Source organism: Rattus norvegicus, chromosome 1 (assembly GCF_036323735.1).
Source record: "Rattus norvegicus strain BN/NHsdMcwi chromosome 1, GRCr8, whole genome shotgun sequence".
In the NCBI taxonomy this organism is placed as follows: domain Eukaryota; kingdom Metazoa; phylum Chordata; class Mammalia; order Rodentia; family Muridae; genus Rattus; species Rattus norvegicus.
In genome coordinates this window covers 169,627,602-169,646,206 of record NC_086019.1, presented here as the reverse complement: position 1 = coordinate 169,646,206, position 18,605 = coordinate 169,627,602, and the positions used below count along the sequence as shown (strand labels likewise).

The window sequence follows — 18,605 nt, the reverse complement described above, 5'->3', positions numbered from 1 at the left end:
TTTCAGGGATTTTTGTGTCTCCTCTCTATGGGCTTCTACTTGTTTATTTATGTTTTCCTGGAATTCTTTCATGCATTTTTGCGATTCCTCTCTGTAGGCTTCTACTTGTTCTCTAAGGGAGTTCTTCACGTCTTTCTTGAAGTCCTCCAGCATCATGATCAAAAATGATTTTGAAACTAGATCTTGCTTTTCTGGTGTGTTTGGATATTCCATGTTTGTTTTGATGGGAGAATTGGGCTCCGATGGTGCCATGTAGTCTTGGTTTCTGTTGCTTGGGTTCCTGCGCTTGCCTCTCGCCATCAGATTATCTCTAGTGTTACTTTGTTCTGCTATTTCTGACAGTGGCTAGACTGTCCTATAAGCCTGTGTGTCAGGAGTGCTGTAGACCTGTTTTCTTCTCTTTCAGTCAGTTATGGGGACAGAGTGTTCTGCTTTCGGGCGTGTAGTTTTTCCTCTCTACAGGTCTTCAGCTGTTCCTGTGGGCCTGTGTCTTGAGTTCACCAGGCAGCTTTCTTGCAGCAGAAAATTTGGTCTTACCTGTGTTCCCGAGGCTCAAGTTCGCTCGTGGGGTGCTGCCCACGGGCTCTCTGCAGCGGCAGCAACCAGAAAGACCTGTGCCGCCGTTTCCGGGAGCTTCAGTGCACCAGGGTTCCAGATGGTCTTTGGCTTTTTCCTCTGGCGTCCGAGATGTGTGTGCAGGGAGCAGTCTCTTCTGGTTTCCCAGGCTTGTCTGCCTCTCTGAAGGTTTAGCTCTCCCTCCCACGGGATTTGGGTGCAGAGAACTGTTTATCCGGTCTGTTTCCTTCAGGTACCGGAGGTGTCTCAGGCAGGGGTCCTGCCGCTCCTGGGCCCTCCCCCACGGGAGCCCAGAGGCCTTATACAGTTTCCGCTTGGGCCAGGGACGTGGGCAGGGGTGAGCAGTGTTGGTGGTCTCTTCCGCTCTGCAGCCTCAGGAGTGCCCACCTGACTAGGTGGTTGGGTCTCTCTCTCACGGGGTCTGGGAGCAGAGAACTGCTGCGGGCCGGGATCCGCGGGTGTGGGACTTCCGGTAAAAACCCAGAAAAATAATTTAAAATGATGATATACTGTTTATTGCATCATCTTCATAAGCAATCCAAGTGTGTTGAGTAAGGGATGTAGCTCACTGGTACAATATTTTTAAGCATACACTGTATCATGAATAAATAAATAAATAAATAAATAAATAAATAATCAATAAATAAAATAAGTAACTTGAAAAAATTTAAAAAAAAATGGAAGGTGATGATTACAGAATTCTATACCAACAACTTAATTCCTACGTCTTCAAAAACCTAAATTTTGCTCTTTAGTTTAATAGAAAGATTAAGAAATCATTTAAGACTTCTAGGAAACATGTCTCTTTCACAGTGTCAAGTTGACCATGAAAGAATCATGCTTCTAGAAGCTATGATTCAAAGACAGTGCAATCAGACCCAAATCCCTTGGCAGAGAGAGCTGGACCCTCAGAACTATGGACACTCCTGAGAACTCAAAGTACGCGACTACTTTCTCTCCACATTCCTGACCCAAGAGGAAATCACTTAGTGCCATCTGTGCCCCCTGGGACCAGGGACCTAAGAGCAGTCAGGGCAGGACCCTTCAGGTTTCTGCCTGCGTCGAGAGCTGAAAGCAAGGAGTACCTACACACCTGAGAGAAGAGCTTCCTATCCCCAGATCCAGCTGAAAGAAAACTGGTCTACAGGAGTGCTGACACACAAGCCTGCAGGAGGGGAAAGCCACTGTCAGACATGCTAACACCAGAGACAACTTGAAGGCTAGAGGCAAGCGGAGGAACCTAAGCAACAGAAACCAAGACTACTTGGCATCATCAGAGCCTAGTTCTCCCACCAAAGCAAATACCGGATATTCAAACACACTGGAAAAGCAAGATTTAGATTTAAAATCACATTTTATGATGATGATAAAGGACTTTAAGAAGGACATAAAGTCCCTTAAAGAAATACAGGATAACACAAGTAAAAAAAGTAGAAACCCTTAAAGAAGAAACACAAAAATCCCTTAATGAATTATAGAAAAATACAACCAAACATGTAAAGAAATAGAACAAAACAGTCCAGGAATTAAAAATGGAAATAGAAACGATAAATAAAGCACAAAGGAAGACAACCCTGGAGATAAAAAAAACCTAGGGAAGAGATCAGGCAGGAGTCAGAGATGCAAGCATCACCAACAGAATACAAGAGACAGAAGAGAGAATCTCAGGGGCAGAAGATACCATAGAAAACATTGACACAACAGTCAAAGAAAATGTAAAACGCAAAAAGCTCCTAGCCCAAAACATCCAGGAAATCCAGGACACAATGAGAAGATCAAACCTAAGGATAATAGGTAGAGAAGAGAGTGAAGATTACCAATTTAAAGGGCCAGTAAATATCTTCAACAAAATTATAGAAGAAAACTTCCATAACCTAAAGAAAGAGATGCCCATAAACATACAAGAAGCAGAACATACAGAACTCCAAATAGATTGGACAAGAAAAGAAATTCCCCTGTCACATAATAGTCAAAATAACAAACGCACAAAACAAAGAAAGAATATTAAAAGCAGTAAGGGAGGGGTTGGGGATTTAGCTCAGTGGTAGAGCCCTTGCCTAGGAAGCTCAAGGCCCTGGGTTCGGTCCCCAGCTCCAAAAGAAAAAGAAAAAAAAAAAGAATGCTGAACCTCGCATCATCAGCACATTCAGCAAAAGCAGTAAGGGAAAAGGGTTAAGTAACATAAAAAGGCAGACCTATCAGAACTACACCAGACTTCTCACCAGAGACTGTGAAATCCAGAAGATCCTGGGTAGATGTCATACAGACCCTAAGAGAACACAAATGCCAGCCCAGGCTATGTTATTTAGCAAAACTCCCAATTAACATAATGGAAAAACTAAGATAGTCCAAGACAAAACCAAATTTACACAATATCTTTCAACAAATTCATCCCTACAAAGGATAATATATGGAAAACTCCAACAGAGGGAAGAAAACTACACCCTAGAAAAAGCAAGAAAGTAATCTCCTTGCAACAAAACCAAAGAAGAGAGATACACAAGCATAATTCCACCTCTAACAACAAAAAGACAGGAAGCTATAATCACTATTCTTTAATATCTCTTAAAATCAATGGACTCAATTCCCTAATAAAAAGACATAGACTAACAGACTGGATATGTAAAGAGGACCCAGTATTTTTTTTTAATTAAAATTTTAAAAAATAAAAAATAAAAACAGGGGGAAGGGGAATGGGAGAGGGGGAACCAGGAAAATGGATAATATTTGAAATATAAATACATAAAATATCCAATAAATATGTACTGAAAAAAACTTTTAATAAAGTATATACTCTGTTGACAGAAACATACCAGTTGCATGCTCAGAATCACTCCTCTGAGAGGGAATGAAATCCTTAATTAGAGGTGTTTTGTTTTGGGGGAAAATGTGCTTCTGGGTTTCATTTGGTTGATTTTGTTTTGGTTTTTTTTTTCTTTATTTATTCAATTTACATCCTGATCTCAGCTACCCTCCCTCCTTGCCTTCCAGTCACACACACCAAACACACACACACACACACACACACACACACCTTCCCCTTCTCCCCTCTTTTGCTCTTTTGAGAAGGGAGCTTCCCCTTCCCCTTCATGGGTATCAATCCACCCTTGGACATGAAGTAGCATCAGGACTAGGCACATCAACTCCCACTGATGTTATACAAGGCAGCTCAGATAGGAAAAGGGGAGGCAACAGAGTCAGAGCTGGCAGCTCCCCTGCCTCAAACTATTAGGGAACCCACTTGGAGACTATGCTGCACATCTGCTATATATGCCTAGGGAGCTTAAGTGCACCCCATACTTGCTCTTTGGTTTGTGGTTTAGTTTCTGTGAGTTCCCATGGGCCCAGGTTAGTTGACTCTAGGTCTTTCGGTGGTGTCCTTGATCCCTCTGGCTCCCTCAATCCTTTCTCCCACCCTTCCACAAGACTCCTTGAGCTCTGATTGATGTTTGGCTATTGGTCTCTGCATCTCTTTCTATCAATTGCTGGACGAAGCCTATCAGAGGACAGTTATACTTGGCTGCAATCAGAGCAGAATATCATCAATATAGTCAGGGGTTGGCTCTCTCCCGTGGTCTGGGTCTCAAGTTGGACAGTCATTGGTTGGTCATCCCCTCAATCTCTGCTCCATTTTTATCCCTGCACATCTTGTAGGTGGGACAAATTTGGGGTTGAAAGTTTTTAGGGTTCCCTCTACTGGGAGTCCTACCTGGCTACTGGAGGTAGCCACATCAACCTCTAAATCCCCCACTGCTAAGAATCTCAGCTAAGGTCACCTCCATAGACTCCAGGAAGCCTCCCTGACACAGGTCTCTAGCTTATCTTGATTCAGTTTTGAAAGGTGTTAATCTAAAGACCACTACCTAGCATAGTCACTCCTGGAAAATCTATATTGTGTTTAAAAACGTTCTGTATTCCGGGGCTACCTATATAGGTATGATTGTTTGTGTGATGTGCTTAAATTAAATCCAGAAATATTTCTTTCCCTTAAATGTGATTGTGTTTCCTTATACCATACTACAAAGAAAACACAAACATCTTGGGACTAGAGATGTGGAGCAGTGATTAAAAATACTAGCTACTTCTGTAAGGCAAAGGACACTGTGGTTAGGACAAATCGGCAACCAACAGATTGGGAAAAGATCTTTACCAATCCTACAACAGATAGAGGCCTTATATCCAAAATATACAAAGAACTCAAGAAGTTAGACCGCAGGGAGACAAATAACCCTATTAAAAAATGGGGTTCAGAGCTAAACAAAGAATTCACAGCTGAGGAATGCCGAATGGCTGAGAAACACCTAAAGAAATGTTCAACATCTTTAGTCATAAGGGAAATGCAAATCAAAACAACCCTGAGATTTCACCTCACACCAGTGAGAATGGCTAAGATCAAAAACTCAGGTGACAGCAGATGCTGGCGAGGATGCGGAGGAAGAGGAACACTCCTCCATTGTTGGTGGGATTGCAAACTAGTACAACCATTCTGGAAATCAGTCTGGAGGTTCCTCAGAAAATTGGACATTGAACTGCCTGAGGATCCAGCTATACCTCTCTTGGGCATATACCCAAAAGATGCCCCAACATATAAAAAAGACACGTGCTCCACTATGTTCATCGCAGCCTTATTTATAATAGCCAGAAGCTGGAAAGAACCCAGATGCCCTTCAACAGAGGAATGGATACAGAAAATGTGGTACATCTACACAATGGAATATTACTCAGCTATCAAAAACAACGTCTTTATGAAATTCGTAGGCAAATGGTTGGAACTGGAAAATATCATCCTGAGTGAGCTAACCTAATCACAGAAAGACATACATGGTATGCACTCATTGATAAGTGGCTATTAGCCCAAATGCTTGAATTACCCTAGATCCCTAGAACAAACGAAACTCAAGACGGATGATCAAAATGTGAATGCTTCACTCCTTCTCTAAAAGGGGAACAAGAATACCCTTGGCAGGGAAGAGAGAGGCAAAGATTAAAACAGAGACTGAAGAAACACCCATTCAGAGCCTGCCCCACATGTGGCCCATACATATACAGCCACCCAATTAGACAAGATGGATGAAGCAAAAAAGTGCAGACCGACAGGAGCCGGATGTAGATCGCTCCTGAGAGACACAGCCAGAATACAGCAAATACAGAGGCGAATGCCAGCAGCAAACCACTGAACTGAGAATAGGACCCCCGTTGAAGGAATCAGAGAAAGAACTGGAAGAGCTTGAAGGGGCTCGAGACCCCATATGTACAACAATGCCAAGCAACCAGAGCTTCCAGGGACTAAGCCACTACCTACAGACTATACATGGACTGACCCTGGACTCTGACCTCATAGGTAGCAATGAATATCCTAGTAAGAGCACCAGTGGAAGGGGAAGCCCTGGGTCCTGCTAAGACTGAACCCCCAGTGAACTAGACTGTTGGGGGGAGGCTGGCAATGGGGGGAGGGTTGGGAGGGGAACACCCATAAGGAAGGGGAGGGGAGAGGGGGATGTTTGCCCGGAAACCAAAGAATTATTATTAAGTATTAAATAAATTTAAAAAAAATACTAGCTACTGTTCACAAGAGTAAGGTTTGGTTCTCAGCACACATCAGATGTTCACATCTATCCCTAACCCTAGTTTCAGAGGATCCAGTTCCCTCTTCTAAACTCCACGAACACCAGGCATGCACATGGTACATATATATACATGCAGATCCTTAAATATACATATAAAATAAAAACAAACAAATCTTTTGGTTTTTTTTTCTGTTTTGTCCTGAATCTTGTTTGGAATCTACACAAACATGGGAGAATTTAACTGACCTCTGAACATCACTAGAAGACCCTCTTTTACATCCCTGTGGGATCTACATAGGGTCTGGGATAATTTGTTTGCTGTGTTCTGCCCCCTTGCTGGTTAGAAGCTTGACATTTAGACTGGTTCATTACAACCTTCTCAGAGTTCTAAACAGTCCCTGAAACTTCCATAATCTTGTTTAACAACTGAAATTAATTCCAACCTCAAAACACATGAAAATGTGAGTGCCTCCACTAAGAAAGAATGACTGAGTGTTCACTTTTGCCAGAAGTAGAGGGCAATAGTGTAGGAATTTAAGTTAAACTATAATCTGGGAAAGTTTTTATAGCATAGCCAATCAGACCTCCTAGGAGTTCACAGGTAGAAGCTACCTCTGAAAGGAATATTAAAACATTTGTTTAACAAAAACATTCAGTGAAACATCTTTTTTTTTCATGCAGGGGAGCATGTGCATGGTGTTGAGCAAAATTAATCTTGTACTTGTCTCTCTTCTGATGTTTTGCTACTAACAGAACAGTTAACTTAAAAGGTGGCTGATGGTGGTATTTCTCCACCCATTGCAACCAACACACTAAGGAAAAATTTTATGGGGAAGGAACACACCCAGTGCATTTACAGGATCAGAGAACAGTCTGGTTTCAGGAATGGCCAGTGGATAGTAGACTTAGCTCTCCGACCTGTTCCAAGTGTTTAGTGGCTCTCCGGGTTGGGTTATTCTGACTTGTACTGCCAAGCTAACTAGAAAAAACTGTAAATGTGTGTTTATATCAGGTCATTTTATTTGGAGCTGTTGTTCTGAATTGCTGTTATGGCCCCAGATGGGCTCAAATTCTGTTATGATATCTTTATTACCTAAACTTTGAGCTGTTTGAATTATATCAGTTAGGTTTATGGGGCAGTTGGGAAGGTGTGTGCTTGAACCTCTTGATAATTTTTAAGCATAAGAATCACAATAAAACATAAGCACATCACAATAAAATCTTTCATAAAAAATTAAACCAGTTTTTTTTCCCGCTTTGAGGATAAATTCAGTCCCCTCTTACACAGAGAGCCAAACCCTGGGCTGAAGCTGTGAGTAAGCAGAAAGTGCCTGCTCTCCATCAGGTCTCTTGGGAGCAACATGCTACAGGAATTTGGCCTCAAGAAGACAAGTAGGTGAAAAGAATATGGGAAAAGGGGTAGACAGAGATACAACAGACCTAGAGACTAAAATAAAAGAGCAATTAATTAAATGATCAGAGAAAATAGAGATGCAAAGAGATTAAAATATGCTAAAAAACATAAAGATGGACTTGACATAATCATTAATGTTTAAAACAAAAGCAAAACCTGGGTGTGGTGGCACACACCTTTAATCCCAGCACTCTGGAAACATAGGCAGGTGGATTTCTGTGAGTTTGAGCCCAGCCTTGTCTACGTAATGAGACCCAGTCTCACTTCAGGGTCCTAGCGGAAGAATCTTACCCAGTGTTTGGTCTTACCCAGTGTAAGAAACTTTTTTAAATAATCTTGAAGGATAAATAATTCAGCTAAACTATGCTGCAAAGAACAGGAACTGGAAGATCCTGTGATTGGCCTGTCACTAGCTATAAAGGGAGGCATGAATCATATCTAAGGCTTCTGAAACTCTGAAGTAGGCACTTTATCAAAACAAAGGATGAATGGATTTTTTAACTATAGTTAAAAATTTTTCCAAGAACAAAAGGTTCAAATTGGTTATAGCATTGTTATTACAAATCAGGTGAGTGGCAGGGACTATTGTTGCTAGCACAGAAGAGAGCCGATCATTTGACTAGTATGGTCTATAAAAGATACCACAAAGATATCACTGAGATAGGAATATAAAGCCCTAAGCAGAGAAGCATGAAAGTGACCAGGCAATAATGTGCAAGGTCAGCAATCATAAAAAGGAAGGAAGATGCAAAGGATGGGCCCTTAAGAAAAGGATGTATTATTGTAGCCCCTAACCTAAGGTCTGGGCCTGCATATAAACGTTTACCTGCAATAAGGGGAAATGAAATAATATATGTAGAAGTTTAAATGATTCATTTACAATTTTAGCAAAAACTGGCGATATTAAGTGTAATGGCACATGACAGCATGTGAAGAGGGCATCCTGACCAGTTCCCCTCACCCTTAGGGACTTTCTACTCAGGTGAAATAATCCTTAACTTCACTGTACAAAATACTTCGGTATGAGCCAAGTAAAACAAATTGATAAGCTGGTTAAGTATTTAGACGTAGATACATAAAAAAGGACAGTACACCCCCACCCCAAGACTAAGATTCCAATTTCCCAAGAGCAATTCTTGGGTGTCTTTACAATGGCCATATATACCATTATGTGGCTAAGTTACATTCTTCAAAAGCTATGATATCAAGGTTTAAGATGAAGCTAAGGTTACCTTTTTTAAAAAGCTTAAAATTAAACATATATAAGCTTGTTTACTTAATTTTATCTTAAAGAATTTTCTTTCAGTTTTGTGAATGAAACTGTGTTCTTACGAGGTACACCATTCAGATTTGGAGAAGTAATAATTTGACAAAACTCAAAATTACAAATGTTCTTTCCCTAAGTAAACATAGTTCATTTGTTAATGTTTTTAGCCTGCTTGAGATGTCTTCAGGAAAAAAGATAATCTGTACAGTTGATTTTGGCTTTCTCAGCTGTATTGAAGTTTCTTGATTCTCAGTCATCAGGAAACTCAACCTAGATCCCAAGGTAAGAGACTTTTTTCTTTTCTCATAGACCATTAGTTTTCTTTGTCTTTTTATCCAGCCTTGATTTCTCCTTCTGAGACTTTGGTCCTTTAATCTTAGGAATTGGTGATGGTAAAAGATCCACTTTCTAAAGCTTATTCAGGCTGGATGTTCCTGCCTATAAGGGAGCAATAAATTTGTATGCCTGGTCTAAGGAAGATATGCGAGAGCTTGCACTTAGAGATCTGAAAATCTTCATTTTATAGGAATATGAAAGAAATTACTTGGATGTCCTTCTTTTCTAAAGGCATAGTTATGTCAGTAGGTCCTTTTTTAGACTAATTAAGCTATGATATCCTTTAACAATTATTTTATTGTTTTGTTTGGGACAACAGACTCTTATGTTTCCCTTAAATTCAACAGCCATCTTTACCTCACTGAGAGGCCCATTCCTCTTGGACTGTGAGATAAATTTGTTTTCGCTTTGGGGATAAGAGCATCTCTATTGCCCCTTGGAGTGGTGCATGTGTAGCACATACATCTATGGACTTTTCTTGCTGGAATCAAAATTCCTAAAATACATTTGTGCCTGAAGTAAATATCAAAAACAATACAAGCAAAGGCAATCATTGTTAAGTAACCGTATATAACAACTTTTATATACAATTTATAGCCACTGAAAATCTGTATTCCAGCCAGCTGGGAGGTGGGCATTACACAAGCAGAAGTTTAACAGAAGCTAAGATAAATTATCTGGGGTATCCTGGCCTCAGATCCTAGAATAGAATTGGGAAATTTTCCATAGGTTTCTCCATCAAAGAGATCAAATTCTAGTTAAACGTAAAATAGCCTTGTCAAGAATACAAGATGGAGGACCCTTCACACTGTTTGGCCCTGTCACAGAATCATTTTCTATAATCACTTGCCTTTAGATACTTTTGGAAGAGTTGACACAAGTTACTTAACTTGTGTTGTTAGCTTTGAGATAAATTCTCAATATGAAACCCAGGCTGCAAACTCATTATCCTCCATCTTTAGCTATTTTGGTCAAGGTGTGCCTTGCTCATCATTGATCCATAGTTGTTTAGGCTCTAGTCTCCTGGGCAAAGTGGTCTGGGAATATAATTCCAACCACTTGGAGTGCTCTGCTTCAACAATCCAAACAGCTGGAGCAAGGAAGCATTTCTTTAAACTATCCTCAGACGTTCAGGGCATTCTGATTGTAAAACTTAGGATGTTTTACCATATACTATAGCCAAACCAATACAGGAGAAAGTGGTTTCTTGAGAACAACAGATTACTTCAAATGAGTAACAGTTCTGCGGAATAGTCCCTTATAATTGTGATCAAAATTTCCTAGAAAGAAGCTATAACCTCAGAATAAAACCTGGAAGGCTGATTAACTGATTAGTATTCCACTGATTGTGGAGAGTTTACAATGTTTCAGGTTCACAGCCTAATTTCAATTTACCTTGGGCTATCTTTAACCCCCTAACTGGCCTTTCCCACTTCTGTATCAGACCTAACATCCTGTGACTAACAGATAAAAACTTATTGGACTATGTTAACATAAACCTAGTTTCTATAGATCAAAACTTAGTTACCAGGTAGCATCTGAGACCTATACCTGAGATCTCACCATTCTGTTTTAACTACCTATTTAATGTTTCCACCAATGCATTTCAAGAACACCTCTATTTATGGCTTTCTTCATTCTGTTATTATAAAAACTTCATGAATTTGGGTAACCTGAACCTATGTTCCCAGGTCATAATCGGAGATATTAATGGGGGAGGAATGCTGAGGGACCTTGATCAGGTGCAATTATCTGCTAGTTAAAGAATGAAAATGTAGGAAAATTCTTGAGCACAACAAGTAGAAGAGAAATCCTAAATACTTCATACAACAACAGTCAGCACTTGGAGAAAGTTGTTGGGGAAAAGTTGCACACAGCAGACAGGAAAATAAAAGACATGAAAAATCAGTCTCTTATTGAGGGCTAAATTTTTTGAAGCCTCTGAAGCGTTTTCCTTCCCTAATTGGGAAGGATTGGTCAGTTTGAAGGAAGCTAATGTAGTTGATTGGCCCAGAATTGTTGTGTGACATGTCCTGAGTAGACCTTTAACTTGTTGAGCCAGTCCACCAGCAGAGGCCGACTGATGGTAGACAAAGGCCTAAAAGGACTACCAGGTGTTAGCCTCAAGTTAGGAGGATAAGGAAGAAGCTGGCCATCTTAGAAACAAACCACCTTTATCACTTCTCCCTATGTAACTGCCTACCAAGGAGCCAGTCTCACTCCCGGTCTCAATATTTGACTCAAGAATAAATTTCTTGAGCTTGAAGGGGCTCGAGACCCCATATGTACAACAATGCCAAGCAACCAGAGCTTCCAGGGACTAAGCCACTACCTAAGGACTATACATGGACTGACCCTGGACTCTGACCTCATAGGTAGCAATGAATATCCTAGTAAGAGCACCAGTGGAAGGGGAAGCCCTGGGTCCTGCTAAGACTGAACCCCCAGTGAACTAGATTGTTGGGGGGAGGGCAGTAATGGGGGGAGGATGGGGAGGGGAACACCGATAAGAAAGGGGAAGGGGGAGGGGGATGTTTGCCCGGAAACCAGGAAAGGGAATAACACTCGAAATGTATATAAGAAATACTCAAGTTAATAAAAAAAAAGAAAAAGAAAAAAAACAACAAAAAAAAGGAATAAATTTCTTATCCCATTTGAGTTGAGTGTTATGTTTTTGTATTGCTACATCAATGGCCACCAAAGCCACCCTGGACCAAGTAGCTTCTATGTCATCTGATTTGTAGTCTTAAAGAATAAATTTCACAGACAACAGTAGGATAAGATTTTAGAAGAGTTCTAAACTCTTTTTAGGTTCCCAGAACAGAAAGAAAACAAGAAGAGCTCCTGTCTAAAACTGGTACTGCCACTGGGCTGCTAGATTAGGAAATTTCCACTTAATGGCTGAAACTGAGTAAAAGCACAGAGATCAGTTGGTCAGTACAGTTAGCCCACCCATGTGGTGACCCTGGTCTAAAATTTTGGTCCCACCTTTATGTACAGCTGCTATGCTACTAATGTTTCTATATAAAAGAAAAAGAAAGATAATGAAAATGTGAGAGGGAACTACGAAGAAGAGAGCAAGTGACTTGCCCGCAATGCCAACCTTCATTTAGAGGGAAAAAGGCAGAGAGGTTGCTGTAAGGATCAGAGCCTGTTGTCCACTTATAAGATGGGAAGTTAAAGGACAGAAGTGTGGCAGGAAAGATCTTTTAAAGTTTCCCTTTTTGACATACCATTTGGCCACTATTAGGGGTCACCAGTTAGTCAAAGAATATTAGGTCCTCCATAAACATCTATCCTAGGTGGCCATGATTTGGGGCCCATAGGAAGGCAAGAATCTAGAGAAACTTTAGTTTACATTAGTTCTGGAAACCAAGTTAAGTGAGTTAACACAGTTCAACCAAAATGGAAGTGGTTTTACAAAAAATTATGATCCTGGCTAACAAACAAAAAGCAAGAGTGTGAGCCAGTAGTACCCCAAAATATTTCTAGCATTTCTGTCCTCTAACAAGAACAGCCCTCCCATAGAACCAAAACCATTTCAGACCAAGAACAAGAAGAATCACTGCTCATCCCCTGTCCTGTCCCTAACCTTCCTTACTTGTTTCTTTTCCCTTCCCACCAAAACTAAATTGCATTTTTTAAGTTTTGGCACCATCTGTTTTAAATCACTCCTATTCTAGATTATTAAAAGGACTCAAAAGGAGAGTTCTCAGAGATGTATATTTGATTCCCCCTAGTATGTGCTGTGCTTTTACTCACTTGTATACCTAAAAGATAAAGGGTTCAGACAAAGTCTGTGGTACACATTATTCTGAGTCTCCTCTTTTAAAACTCTGGGAGGCTCCTTTATCCAAATCCCCCTTTCTGTGGTAGACACTGTGAACATTACTGTGCTTTGCTGCCATTTTTCCGGTGTGATGTAGCTCAGGTGACAAATTTTCCTCCATGGGCATCTGGGAGATCTCTGAGCATATTGCATCTCCTTGTATTTATCTCCTTACAGAGTTTTACAGATAAAGCCAGATAGCACACCATACTGCATCTCCTTTCTAAGCTTTAAAGATAAGACTGGCTATATAATTTAAATACAGAGTCAGTTAGATATACAGAGTAGCCCTAGAGGTTCAACTACTTGCTTCCTCTACCTTACCTGAAGCATTTATGAGAAGCAACCAGCAGACAAAACATAGTGGTGTTTTGCAAGTCTAGGCTTGGAAAAATGAGATAAACTATTTGTATCAAAGAAATTCATTTCTTAAGTGTCTTAAGGGGTGGATAGATGTTGGGTTGCCAGGTGAAAGATGCTTGTGCTTAGAGAAAATCATTGTCTGATTCATTCTTTGAAGGATATATAGGACAGAAACTAACTTCATTTTTCTCATTGAAATTGACCTTTAGACCTGATCTCCTGTGACCATGTTAAAATGCTGGATTTTTCAGGTTAAAAAATCACAGCTTGCACAAAGGAGGAAGCAAACTGTCTCTCCCTAAGACATAGAGCCCATGTAATAATGGTTGATCGCTGCTGCCTAGGCCACTGGGAGGAAGGGTTGGCAGAGCTTTGTTGATACTGCTAGTCAAAAGCTGACAAGGAAAGGCTATTTCCTAGTAAGGTGTGGCTCCTTTCTTACAAGTTTATTTTTATTTTCTCAGTAGTGTTTAGTCTGTTCTGCTAGATTTGGCTATTTCCTACTGAGTAGGGGATCACAGCCAGAATTAAGGAGAAACAAACAGACAAAAAATACTTTGAAAGATTGAAGTCAATGGTGAAAATGTTTAACAATCAACTTTCCGAAAACAAGAGGAAATTCCAGGCTTGTAATATTTAGCTACTTCCATTATAAAAGGTCACCCTTCTTCTGTGGCCAATTTCAAGTTCCTAACTCCACTGGAAAGTTGGAAGGAATGTGCATTAGCACCTAATTCTACATCATATCTATTATACATATACAACCACCCAAAGTGAGCTCCAGAACATAGCTAATAATAAGTCCTTGGGAAGTAATGGGTTTTGAGTTTTATTATATTTGTTTTACATATATCTTAGTCACACATCTATAGAACTTAATTTATACAACATAAAATTAATCATTTTAAGTTGTGCAATTCAGTGACATTTAGTAAATTCATAAAGTTGTGTAACAACCATCTTTAGCAAATCTCAAATATTTTTCTTACCACAAAAGAAAACCCCACACTCAGGGACATAATCGGCTCCCACTCTTACCTCTCCAATTCCTTGGCAATGATCTGCCTTTAATCCCTAGTATTTGCCCAGTATAGATTTTCAAAGTGTTTGAATTTCCGGTTTTCTTCACATAGAATAATGTTCATAAAGTTCATCCATATTGTACCACACAACAATATTTTATTTCTTTTTCTGACTTTATTTTATCATGATTAGTCCACAATTTGTTTATCTACCATAAGTTGATGGACATTTGGGTTCTTACCATCTTTTTGGATACTGTGACTCATACATTTATGTACAAGTACATATTTGGACACCCATTCTCAGTTCTTTAGAGTATGTGTCTAGCAGTAGAACACCTGCCTAGTATAATAAATTCAATACTAGATTTTCTTAAGAACTAACAGGTGTTTCATGCCTTTATTATTCTGTGAAGGTAGCCTCAATTCCTAGTTTGTTATTTTTATCATGAAACAAGGTTGGATGTTGTTAAGTGCTCTTCTTCCTGGAATTCAAGTGGAGTGTTTTCCCTTCAAACTATTTATGACTATGTTACATTCAATAAGTCAAATGATGTTTATATGCCTGAAAGAAACTATAGCTGGTTAATGCATAATCTTTTATATTTCTGGATTACAGTTTCTAGTACTGTTTTCACATCAACATTCATAAAGGATATTTATCTATAGTTTTCTTGACATCCTTGTCTAACTTGGATACTAAGGTAATACTGACCTCACAGAACAAGAAATGTTTCCCCCTCTTCTATTTTTGTAAGAATGTGCTAAAGATTGGTACTAGCTTGTTAAGTGATTGGTGGAGTTTACCATTGAAGATATTTGGCTTATTAGGAAGTTTGTGATTGTTCAGGCTATCTATTTATTATAGATCTATTGAGTTTTTGTCTCCCTGCTTCAGTTCTGTGTAGTGCTCTTTTTTTCTCTTTAATAAAGATTATCAAATGTATTGGGTTATGAAGACATGTAATTTTGTTTCATTTTGTTGTGTGTACATGTACAGTATATGTGCGTATGGTATCATAGCACCAAAGTTATGCTTTATAATGTGGTATAGTGCAGCTACAGCAGAAACAAGTTGGCAGCCTGGCCACTGCCAGTATAGTATATAGAAAGTCTATTGGTAAAGGGGAGGGATTGAGGACCTAGAAAGGAATAGAGACAGATAAAAAGGGGTGGGGGCAGAAGAGGACAGAAAAAGAGAGAAGAGAGAAAGAATCTGGTCAGAAACATTTGGGAAAAGAGAGAGAAAGAAGATGAGAGAGAGAGAGAGACAGAGAGATACAGAGACAGAGACAGAGAGAGACAGAGAGAGACAGAGACAGAGAGAGAGAGAGAGAGAGAGAGAGAGAGAGAGAGAGAGAGAGAGAGAGAGAGAGGCGCTTGGGTAGCCCAGCAGTCCCACCTGGCTGCTGGTGGTGATTTAAGTTGTTGCTAGGTTGCTGTTGCTAGATTTCTAGGGGGAGCCTTGTGGAATAGTCTGTAAACTAACTAACAGCACATGCAAATAACTAAAATTTGATGCTTTCACAAGGCCTTGTGGGCAGCTAGATCCTGGGATCTACTTGTCTCTGCTCTTCAATCTAAGATTACCAGCAAATGAAATCATGTCTAGCTTTTGTCTTTTTGTTTTGGTTTTTGTTATTAATTTTGTTTTCTATTTTTTCATTTTTTATTGGGTATTTTCTTTATCTACATTTCAAATATTATTCCCCTTCCTGGTTTTCCCTGCAGAAACCCCATACCCCATACCACAACCCCTGCTTCCATGAGGGTGTTCCCCTACTCACCCACTCACTCACTAACACCTACCTGGCCTGGTATTCCCCCTACACTGGGGCATCAAGCTTTCACAGGACAAGAGCCTCTCCTCCCATTGATGCCCCCCAAGGCATCCTCTACTACATATGAGGCTGGAGCCATTGGTCTCTCCATGTGTACTCTTTGGTTGGTGGTTTAGTCCCTGGGAGCTCTGGGAGGTCTAGTTGGTTGATGTTGTTCTTCCTATGGGGTTGCAAGCACCCTCAGCTACCTCAGTCCTTTCTCTAACTCCTCCATTGGGGACCCCCGCTCAATTCATTGGTTGGCTCCAAGCATCTGCCTCTGTATTTGTCAGGCTCTGGAAGAGTCTTTCAGGAGACAGCTATATTAGGCTCCTGTCAGCATGCACCTCTTGGCATCCCCAGTAGTGACTGGGTTTGGTGACTGCATGTGATGGATCCCCATGTGGGGCAGTCTCAGGATGGCCATTCCTTCAGTCTCTGCTCCACACTCTGTCTCCATATTTCCTTCTGTGAGTACTTTGTTTCCTCATTCTAAGTACTGAAGCATTCACACTTTGGTCGTTCTTCTTGAGCCTCATGCAGTCTGTAAATTGTATCTTGGGTATTCCAAACTTTTGGGCTAATATCCACTTATCAATGAGTGCATACCATGTGTGTTCTTTTGTGATTGGGTTGGATGATATTTTCTAATTCCATCCATTTGCCTATGAATTTCATGAAGCCATTGTTTTTAATAGCTGAGTAGTACTCCATTGTGTAAATGGACCACATATTCTGTATTCATTCCTCTCTTGAGGGATATCTGGGTTCTTTCCAGCTTCTGGCTATTATAAATAAAGCTGCTATGAACATAGTGGAGCATGTGTCCTTGTTATATGTTGGGGCATCTTTTGGGTATATGCCCAGGAGTGGTATAGCTGGGTCCTCAGGTAGTACTATGTCCAAGTTTATAAAGAACCTCCAGACTGATTTCCAGAGTGGTTGTACCAGTTTTCAATCCCAACAATGGACTATGTCTTCACATCCTCACCAGCATCTGCTGTACCTGAGTTTTTTATCTTAGCCTTTCTGACTAGTGTGAGGTGGAATCTCAGGGTTGTTTTGATTTGCATTTCCCTGATGACTAAGGATACTGAGCATTTCTTTAGGTGCTTCTCAGCCATTCGATATTCCTCAGTGGAGAATTCTTTATTTAGCTCTGTACCCCATTTTAATAGGGCTATTTGGTTCTCTGAATTCTAATTTCTTGAGTTCTTTGTATATTTTGGATATTAGCTCTCTATCGGATGTAAAATTGGTAAAGATCTTTTCCCAATCTGTTGGTTGCCGTTTGTCCTATTGACTGGGTCCTTTGCCTTTCAGAAGCTTTGCAATTTTATGAGGTCTCATTTATTGATTCTTGATCTTGGAGCAAAAGCCATTGATGTTCTGTTCAGAAAATTTTCTACATGTTCAAGGCTTTTCCCCACTTTCATTTCTGTTAGTTTCAGTATATCCAGTTTTATGTGGAGGTCCTTGATCCACTTAGACTTGAGCTTTGTACAAGGAGATAAGAATGGATCAATTTGCATTCTTCTACATGCTGACCTCCAGTTAAACCAGCACCATTTGCTGAAAATGCTGTTTTTTTTTCCACTGGATGGTGACCATAGGTATGTGGGTTCATTTCTGGGTCTTCAATTCTACTCCATTGATCTACTTGCCTGTCTCTTTACCAATACCATACAGTTTTTATCACTACTACACTGTAATACAGCCTGAGGTAAGGGATGGTGATTCCCCCAGAAGTTCTTGTATTGTTGAGAATAGTTTTCACTATTCTAGGTTTTTTGATATTCCAAATGAATTTACAAATTGCTCTTTCTAACTCTATGAAGAATTGAGTTGGAATTTTGATGGGGATTGCATTTTCTCTGTAGATTGCTTTCAGCAAAATGGCCTTTTTTACTATATTAATCCTGCCAATCCATGAGCATGGGAGGTCTTTCCATCTCCTGAGATCTTCTTCAATTTCTTTCTTCAGAGACTTGACATTCTTGCAGACGTCTTTCACTTGCTTAGTTAGAGTCACATCAAGGTATTTTATATTACTTGTAACTATTCTGAAGGATGTTGTTTCCCTAATTTCTTTCCCAGCCTGTTTATCCTTTGAGTAGAGGAAGGTTACTGATTTGTTTGAGTTAATTTTATACCCAACCAGTTGTTTATCAGGCTTAGTAGTTCTCTGGTTGAATTTTTGGGGTCACTCAAGTATACTATCATATCATCTGCAAATAGTGATATTTGGACTTCTTCCTTTCCAATTTTTGACCTCGTTTTGTTGCCTGATTCCTCTGGCTGGGACTTTGAGTACTATATTGAACAGGTAGGGAGAGATTGAGCAGCCTTGTCTAGGCCCTGATTTTAGTGAGATTGCTTCAAGTTTCTCGCCATTTAGTTTGATGTTGGCC

General features: G+C 40.0%; 1 protein-coding gene and 1 long non-coding RNA gene across 2 annotated transcripts in view; one reads left to right on the top strand and one right to left on the bottom strand.

The window, feature by feature from the left end:
- LOC134483767 (uncharacterized) overlaps positions 1-18,605 on the bottom strand; it is a 39,922-nt gene that overhangs the window by 8,203 nt on the left and 13,114 nt on the right. The gene's annotated exons all lie outside the window — the stretch shown is intronic.
- The window catches only part of Gvinp1 (GTPase, very large interferon inducible 1), a 31,542-nt gene continuing 20,379 nt past the window's right edge, over positions 7,443-18,605 (top strand). Inside the window, exons 1-2 of the mRNA XM_063285615.1 lie at positions 7,443-7,535; positions 8,992-9,106. The gene's annotated coding sequence lies outside the window, so the exon portion shown is untranslated. The remainder of the gene's footprint in view (positions 7,536-8,991; positions 9,107-18,605) is intronic.